The sequence below is a fragment of the Rhinolophus ferrumequinum genome, chromosome 7 (assembly GCF_004115265.2).
Source record: "Rhinolophus ferrumequinum isolate MPI-CBG mRhiFer1 chromosome 7, mRhiFer1_v1.p, whole genome shotgun sequence".
Taxonomy (NCBI): domain Eukaryota; kingdom Metazoa; phylum Chordata; class Mammalia; order Chiroptera; family Rhinolophidae; genus Rhinolophus; species Rhinolophus ferrumequinum.
The window spans coordinates 89,569,717-89,578,823 of NC_046290.1; the positions used below are offsets into that span (position 1 = coordinate 89,569,717).

The following is a 9,107-nucleotide window of genomic DNA, read 5'->3' on the forward strand; positions in this document are numbered from 1 at the left end:
TGGGATTCACACAAGGGTGCAGCAAGAATGGAGAAGAGGGGCTCAGGATAGGCGAGAGTGACGGACAGGGTGGGGAACGAAGCTAGCGGGATAGGCATGGGGGAGGATGGGTAGGGCCCTGTTGGGTGCAAGTATTCCAGACTGTCTATAAGGAAGTCTTGTTACTTTTAAAATCCATTTGTGGGATGTGATGAGCAGTAGCTTTTCTTTCTTGGGAAGACACATCACAATAGCAAAACAAGCCTCTCGGCCCCTCACACGACACCACAGGCGGGTGCTCAGTGAGCACTGCATCCCCCAGGATCGCACACTGGCCTCTCAGTGGCCTGTGGAGTTCAGGCCTCCTCGGGCCTGCCAAGCCCAAATGTTTCTCTACATGATCACAACCTCACACACAGTGAGCCAGGTCTGACCCAGTGGTGTCCCTCGGGAGGGAGGAAGCCTGTGCAGAAGCAGCAGCACGCAGGGTGCTGTCTTTCCAACAAACAAGAAGAGGGCAAAGGTGTCAGAACTCTCAGCTTGAGCCCACAAGGATTTTCTCACTCTGTCTCTCTCTCTTTCTTATCTTCTAGGGTAATTACAGATCTCAACAACATACCTCTGAGAAGAAAAATATATGAAAATGGAAAAGTGGGTCTATCCAAGAGTGTTTACTATGCAAAGTGCAAGCCAGAAAGAGACAGGTGCTAAAGAATAAAGATAGCTGTGGGGGAAAATGGGTTTGGGAATGTAAATATCCAACCATCAGAAGAATTACAAATCAGCATGGCTTCTCTGAGACTGTGTCAAGCTGTGTAAGCATTCGGATAACAGGAGCAGTAGGTCTGTTTTAGTTGAGGTCTTACATGTTCATGTCAAGGACGGAATATGTAATGTCTGTGTGACCCGGCTGTTTGTTCTCTAGAAATAATTCCTCACCTGGACAATTTTAAGCCTTGTCCCAATGCAATTTAAATAAAAGGAACATGAAAAAATGTACCAACTAGAGATTGTTTTTAAGTGAAGAAATTTTATTTTCCTAAGACTTCCAAATCCCAAGGCAATTTTTAAAATATATCAGAATACTGTTGCATCCGTATATACTTCACGGGCTTGTTTCTATTGGAAACCATGAAAACTGTGAGTCTTGGTGAGGTTCTTTGCAAATTTGAAAGGGCATATCAGCGATATAAAGACAATCTTGGTTTTATAAAACTCAAGAAGTTATGGAATCCCCTGAAGGGATGTTAAGATCCACCCAGGCTAACAATCCACGAGGCCTCCAAGTGACCTACCTCAGAGACGTCCACAGTATTTAGACATGGGCAACGCAGCTCCATGCAGGCAGACGGTTTTGTGTTTTTTACTCACTGCTGCATCCTCAGCAACTAGAGAGTGCCAGGCCTGAAGTAGGCATTCGGTACCTATGTGTAAACTGAATGATGGAGAATGAGCTGCCTCCCAAGGTAGTCCTTCCAGAAAGTTCTTCCTTCAATCAAGCTGAGATCTGCCCCTGGTGGTATCCACTTGCTAACCCTGGTTTTGATACCCAGGACCCTGCAGAACAACCTTGATGGAAGACAGTTCTCATGGTCACTTCAGGTTTTCTCTTCTCCAGACTGAGTATTCCAGGGTTGTTCAACCTTTCCAAGTGTGGCAGGGTTTCCACTGTCACCTTCTAACACTCCTCAATCCTGTTCCTCTCCTCATTTCCTTAGTTTTCAGAGTGCAGGGGTGGACAGGGCAGCACTATGAGGGCTCCTTGCCCCTTCACAACCCTCAGAACACACCTTTCTTCAGCTCTCTGGAAATGGTGTCTTCCCTTTGACTGTTAGCACTCTGAGCGCTCTCCAATCCACTGGCAGACAGAAATCATTGGGCTGACAGAGGAAGAAGGGGGGTCATATTCCATTGGTGGATCCCTCTCCATCTTTACATGGGCCCACATCACCCTTCTCATGTTCTAAACTTGGCTGTCTCTAGGCAGCTCCAGAGGGAACCATGTCTGGTTTCTTTGTGCAAATGGATCAAATGTGAAGACACTGCCCTCTGGTGGTATGGTCTCCAACTGCTGTGTGTGAATTTCCTGGGAGACAGCAAATCACAGAATTTTAGAATTACATGAGAATTTTAGGGCTCAAAGGGACATTCAGAGGGTGTCCAGTCCAACTCTCAACCAATTGGGGATTCTCCTCCATAACATCCCTGAGAAAAATGGTAATTCAACTTGTACCCAAATCCTTCCAGTGAAACAAAGGCATTCTATTGCAGTTTTGACAATCATGGTTCAAAAGTCCCAAATAATATTGAACCAGATTATGTCTCCCTATATTTTGATCTAGTATTCACAACTGTAATTACATAAAATAAGTCTAATTCTTATACTTGGAAGTCAGACAGATATGGGTTCTTCTTTCCCAACAATATGACCTTGGGCAATTTAACTTATGTCAACTATTAAATGAGAAATAACAGCAACTGCCTCAAAGGAATGTGAAGTTTAAACAATTTAACTCAGCCTAGAGCCTATTATTATGCTTGACACCTGGACTCTTGCCAAGATTCTTCTAGCATTCTATAGGACTTCCATGAGGTTTGAGACTTCATCATTGTTTCCTGAATATTCCACCCTGTAGTCTCCCCATACTCCGAGAATTCCAGAGAAGCTCCTCACTTTGCAGGGAGTGTGGGGGAACAGCTCAGTGACTTGCCCAAGACCATTCAGTGAATGGCAGAGCTACAAAGTCTCTGTAGCATGAGATGTGAGATGAGGTGAAGTTTCTAATCCAGTATTTATAAGAAAATGGACTTCACTTAGTCACATATGCTGGTTTCACCTAAGGACATGTAATTTCAGAATAGTGTCAAGGCCTAAAACGGTATAAGCTACAGCCTTGCAAGAAAAACATTAGTTGGTATCCACAATAATTGAAATCCAGGCACGGGGACTGTGTTCTACAGTGTAAATGGAGCAAAGGCAGTTTACGTGGTTTTGCTAAATGTTTAGGCTAGCTTCAAGGCCGCTAGACTTTGTATCACTGATGGTAGTAACTGTATTTCCTTATTTTCTATATTCTTGATGTCCGGAATCTGGGGCCTCCCTGACTGAGGAGACACACTGCCTCTCCCAGGGATAGCCAATCCTTCCAGACAGCAAACAGCTTTCAGATACAGACTAACCAATCTGGAGCCCACACGCTAAACCACCTCCTCTCTCTAGCTCTTATCTCTAGGAGGCAATATTCCCCTGCCTTTTCACCCAGAGACAGGTACCGACAACGAGGGACAGCCCCTATGCCCCAGAGCCCACTGAAATTATTCAAACTAGCCAGTCCTAACCTGCTCACCTTGCCTCGCCCTTTCCTTCCCACAAAAATCATGCCCATGCTTCCCCACTCCTTCAGCCTCCTAACCAAGCCTGTGCTTCCCCACATGGCTCGCATGGCATGCCATGCTGTGCCTCCTGCTTCTAGGGGTGTGTCTGTGAGTATAACAACTTCTTCCTTCGTGACAATAATTTCTATGTCCTACCACACTCAATTAAAACAAATCCCAAGTATATTTGAAAACACCAATTATCTTCCTCCTCCTTTCACATATGAACCAATTCTGGGTCCTTGTAGGGAACCCAGCAGGTTCTGGGTCTTCCCCATAGAGCACACCTTTAAGTGTTTCCAGAAATCACGAAATCATCACAAAGACCCCTGACCCTTCTACCCACAAGCTACCAGGAATTGGGGCTGCAGATATGTTGTGAAAAGGCCAATCTTGAGTTATGGTAGAATCACAAGACTGCAGGGGAACCTACTGGCTATTATAAGGGGCTATTCTTTCCTCTACTTACTAAACCCTGGCTTAAGCTAACGAAAAATGTATCCTGTGGCTTTAGAGCAGTAATTCCATAAAACTTTTCTCTATAGTCACTTAAAAAAGCAATTTTTAAATAAAGGCACAAAATAGTAACCAGATATGTAGACCAAGGGGAAAATTGTATTATTAGGTTTAGGGATTAGGAAAGCTACGGTGCAGGGGTGGGGGGTAGATACAGGATGCTACAGGAGAGTCACTCAACCCAGTCTTGGGAGACACAGGAAGGTGTTCCAGAGGAAAACATGTCTTGCTGAAGGCTAAGGATGAGTAGGAGTTAGGCATAAAGGGGAGGGGGGAGGGAGAGCATACTGGAACGGAAGATGGGAGTAAGAAGACCAGCTAAGAGCATGCTTAGTGGCAAGTAGCAGCACATGAGCCAACAGTGGCACAAGCAATAGAGACATTTAATGACTTTACACACCAACCGCTTCAGTCACAGATGGTTTCAGAATTAGTGCAATAGGAAGGACCCAGGTCTTCACTTTTCCACACTGCTTTACCCTTGGGTCTAGAGGTCAAGATAGTTGCCACAGCTGTAACCATATCTTCCCACAATCACGTTCAAGACAGGAAAAAGATAAAGACTTCCTCACCATCCTTTATATCAGGGAGCGTATTTTTCCCAGAGGCTCCCTAAGAGACCTCTTCTTGAGTCCTGATGGCAGGAATGAGTCACATACCCATCTGTAAACCAATTAGCAGCAAGTAGCAATGGGATTGCTACGTAAGACATGGACCAATTGTGGTTCATTTCCTGAACTAGGGAAGGACCTGCTTCCCCAAGGGCCACCTGAACAAAAGTGGAGAAGCCAAGGTGGGAAAGGCAATGCGTGGATAGCCAGAGTGCACACAGAGGACACGGTGAGAGACGAAGGTGGCAGAATATGAGACCCTCATGACTTGTTATGGAGCATGAACTTCATTCAGAGGGTAAGGGAGGTTTGTCATGATTCAATTCAGGTTACACATTTTGCACTCACTGCATAACACCAGAAGACACATGATGCCCATTTGTGCCTTTATTTGTGATGTTAACTTTAATCACTCAATTAAGGTGGTGTCCATCCAGTTGAAGAACATTCTATAAAATAATTTGGTGTGCGCTCTTTAAGACTGTCAATGTGAAAGGCAAAGAAAAAAAAGACTGAGAAACTATTTCAGATTAGACTAAAGAAACATGACAACTAAATGCAACAAATGGTCTTGGACTGGCTCTGGGATCAAGAAAAAAAGTTGCTATAAAGGACATTATTGGAACAACTGGTGAAATTTGAACATGAACTTATAATAAACGTGTAATTATGTATTCTATAATTAAGTTTTGAAATCCATTATTATCATAGTAAATGATAACATTGAATTAATGTTAAATGTCCTGAATTTGATCATTGTGTTATGGTTATGTAAGAGAAGATCCTTGTTCATCCGCGATACATAGTGAAGTATTTAGGGGTGAAGAGGCATGATGTCTATGACTTTCAAATGGTTCACCAAATAATAATAATAACCATTGTTATCATTACTTTTATATATATATATATATATACACACATATATATTATATATATGTATATGTGTATATATATATATACACACATATATATTACATACATGTATGTGTGTGTGTGTGTGTATATATATATATATTAAAGATAAAGCAAATGTGACAAAATGTTAACTGGTGAATCTACGTAAATAGGTATATTGATATTCTTTATACTATTCTTGCAACTTTCCTGTAGGTTTGAAAGCTTTTCTGGGTAAAAACAATAAATAGGTGATAGACATGATATGACATGGTTTTTGAACTTCTATTCTTTAAAAGACATTAACAGAATGAATGAAGAGAAGCCACAGACTGGGCAAAAAACAATTGGGGAGTACAGGCATACCTCAGAGATATTGCAGGCTTGGTTCTAGACCACCACTATAAAGTGAATATTGCAATAAAGCAATTCACACGATTTTTTTGGTTTTCCAAGGGCAAATAAAAGTTATACTTACACTATACTGTAGCCGATTAAGTATGCAATAGCATTAAGTCTAAAATATGTGTACACCTTCATTAAAAAATACTTTCTTGCTAAAAAAAAATGCTAACCATTAACTGAGTCTTCAGCATGTCATAATCTTTTTGCTGGTGGAGGGCCTTGCCTCAGTGTTGACAAAAACGCAGTATCTGCAAAGTGAAATAAAACAAAGTGCAGTAACATGAGGTATGCCTGTGATAAAGCGTAACAATCAACTTGGTACATTTATGTTCAAATAACAATTGCCACAATTTATAGAGTGTTTTTACTGTGCCAAGAACTGTCAAGCACTGTATTTACATTGTCTATTTTAATCCTCAGAACAACCCTAAGAGGCAGGAGCTATTATCCTCATTTGAAAGATAAACTTTGAGAAGTTAACTGACTTTGCCCAAAATCAGTAAGCTACAGAGTCAGAATTTGAATCCAGTTCTATTTGTTTCCAATGTCAATGAACTCTCTTAAGCTCTCTATCACACTACCTTTTTATTAAAATAATCTAAGATTGCATAACAGCACAGAAAAATGTGTTAGAAACAAAATGTTTAAGAAGTGGCCCTAGCCCCCAGATTTACAGGCTAGTGGACTACAGATTTCACTTATCAAATTAGGAAAACAATACCTGGTATTCATAAGTTTGCTTGCGTGCTTGTCTTGTAAGTATGGTGTTTCTGATAGTATGCTACTGATACACCATTTAAGACTATCTTATGCCCCTAGATACCCCATAAACTGGTCTCATCCCTGTGCGATGGAAATGAACTGGGTGAGCAGCCTAGAGTGGAAAAATCTGTGTGCATTTTTCAGTCCCTCTGACACTGAATAGTACAAGACCCCTCCTATAGGAAACTCCCTCCTTGAAACCATACCACAGCAATTAGGGCAATATCTAAAGCATAATAATTACTAAGTATTAATACAGTATGCATTTATGCTTTTGTCCTTTTATTTAATTATAGTTTTTAAGTGCATTGATTCAATAATATTTCCAACAATTTTTGTGTTGAGTAGGTGGCAGGTATTAACCCATGAAAGAGACAGAAATGAGGACAGATTGGCCCTAAATGTTCACTGTCATTCAGCTGGTGGCACGAACAAGAAACAATCATATTACTCTCCACATTCCAGATACTAAATCAAACCTCTTCTAAGCAGAAGGCATTTCTTGGGCTTTTGCAAACATGTAATCTTTCCAACTTATGATTGGTGATATTCTGATGTGTCTATACAAGACCCCGCCTCCATTTACAACTGGTGTTAACTTCTGTGTTCTGTGAAAGCCCAGACTTTCTTTCATTCACTCAGTTTCATTCAACAAACATTAACTAAGTCCTTCCTGGTTCAAGGCATTGTGCATTCCCTTGTATAGAAAATTATTTGTGAACTGATCTTATCCTAGACTCTAAGTATCTCAAAGACAGAGGGGTTTTACCCAAGCCTTTTGTGCACTGCATGAAATACTTAACACAATATTTGGAACTTGGTGAGTGGCACTTGGCACTTGATGACTTGAAGCTTGACCAAATGTCAATTCAATCCTATTCCAATTTTAATCAAATCAATAAAACCAACAAAATCATTATATGGTAGTATCCAACCCTTCTCTTCCTCCAATTTCCCATTTCTAAGTACCACCTTCCCTGGAACTAATTTTTTAAAAGGCAGAGTCCTCATTTTGGATACTAGATCAGTGTCATTACACAAGTCTAAAAACAAACACCAAAAATAACTCACCCTCCTTGGGACTCCAATGGCTCTTATACAAGGGCATGATGGGATAAGGGGAAATGCTCTGCATTAGGCATCAAGAGGCCAGCCCTGCCACCGACTTACATCAAAACCTTCCCGTCTCACAGAAAAAAGGACAGTGAGAGGGTTTAGTGGGGCAACCTGTTATAATTTCAGGAGACATAGAAGATTTTAGTGAGAAAGTGACTTTAACTTGAGATTTAATAAATATTAACTCTGTATTCTGATATGTTATTCCATTTGATTATCCTTTTTTCAATATCATACTTGCTAGATTACTAGAGCTTTAAAATAAGTCTTGATATCAAGTAGTATAAGTCCTCAACTTTGTTCTTCTTTCAGAATCTCTTAGTGGTTTTCAGATTTTACATTTTGACATAAATTTTAGACTCAGATTTTCAATTCTTACCACAAATTCTTTTGGAATTTGAATTGGGATCGCCTTTAGATTGTTTGGGGAATGAAAATTTTACAAATATTGAGCTTACCAATGAAAATAATAAATATCTCCATTTTCTTGTGTATTTCCTAAAAAAAAAAAAAAAAAACCTTCCCGTCTCAGAATCCTCTGGGCCTGTTTCCTCAGTTACAGAATAAGGTAGTTTCACTTAAAGAGCCCCTTTAGAACTAAGTAAGGTTCCAACATTTGGATTGACAAGGTAACAATGAAGACAATTCCGTGGTCTAGAACTCTGCTCCAGCTCTCTGTGCTGGAGGTTGTGCTTTCTGGGGGTCTGAAAAAGAAAACTAACTCTGACATTTCAAAGGTATGTTATCCCAGATGCGTAAGAACAATGGACAGGGCTCACTTAAGATAAAGATTGACCTTTGCTAAGGAAGCTATAGGCCCAGAACTACCTACGATCATGGTACGAATTTATGATCAGACTTTCTGTCACTGAGCTGAGGGGGCCTGCCAAGCAGCCTCCTAAGCTTGTCCTGTTTACTACGTCGCCCCTTTTCATTCCTAAGTAGAAAACGCATAACACAGCAAGAACTGTCTTCATGTGTGTTTGGAAGGGGGGAGGTATTTGCTTAATTCCCCCAACTCTTCCGTTCCGTGGCACCATTTTGGTAGCAAGGAACAACTGATTCTTCTTCGGAGAAGTGTCCAGAAGTTTCCTCAGAGAGGGCCTCAGAGACTTTCCACAGAGGAGACAGGCTACGACGGGGTCTCTCTGAAGGGAGAAAAACAGCCGTTCCCGGGCCCCTGTAGCTGGGAAGGTCCCAATTCTTGTATCGCATTTCCTGACAAAAGCACTTGTGAAACGGCCAGGGCTCCACACTTCGGTCCGTAAGTCAGAGGGAATTTTCGAGGAAAGGAGTGAGTCGTCAAGGGTGCTTGGCCACCGCCTTCTAGCCGGTTTATAAACCCGCTTCGGAGGGGCCGCCCCAGCCGCACAGCAAACACCCTCCCGCGCCGCACCCACTCGGGCCCCGCCGCGCGCCCGAGCTGTGCGCCTGCGCCGACGGCCTGCT

At 41.7% G+C, this 9,107-nt stretch overlaps 1 protein-coding gene across 1 annotated transcript in view; it reads left to right on the plus strand.

The window, feature by feature from the left end:
• Nucleotides 1-987, plus strand: part of LOC117024825 (myosin-16) — a 57,789-nt gene extending 56,802 nt beyond the window's left edge. The window contains exon 44 of the mRNA XM_033110416.1: nt 573-987. The gene's annotated coding sequence lies outside the window, so the exon portion shown is untranslated. The remainder of the gene's footprint in view (nt 1-572) is intronic.
• Nucleotides 988-9,107: the final 8,120 nt, after the last annotated feature.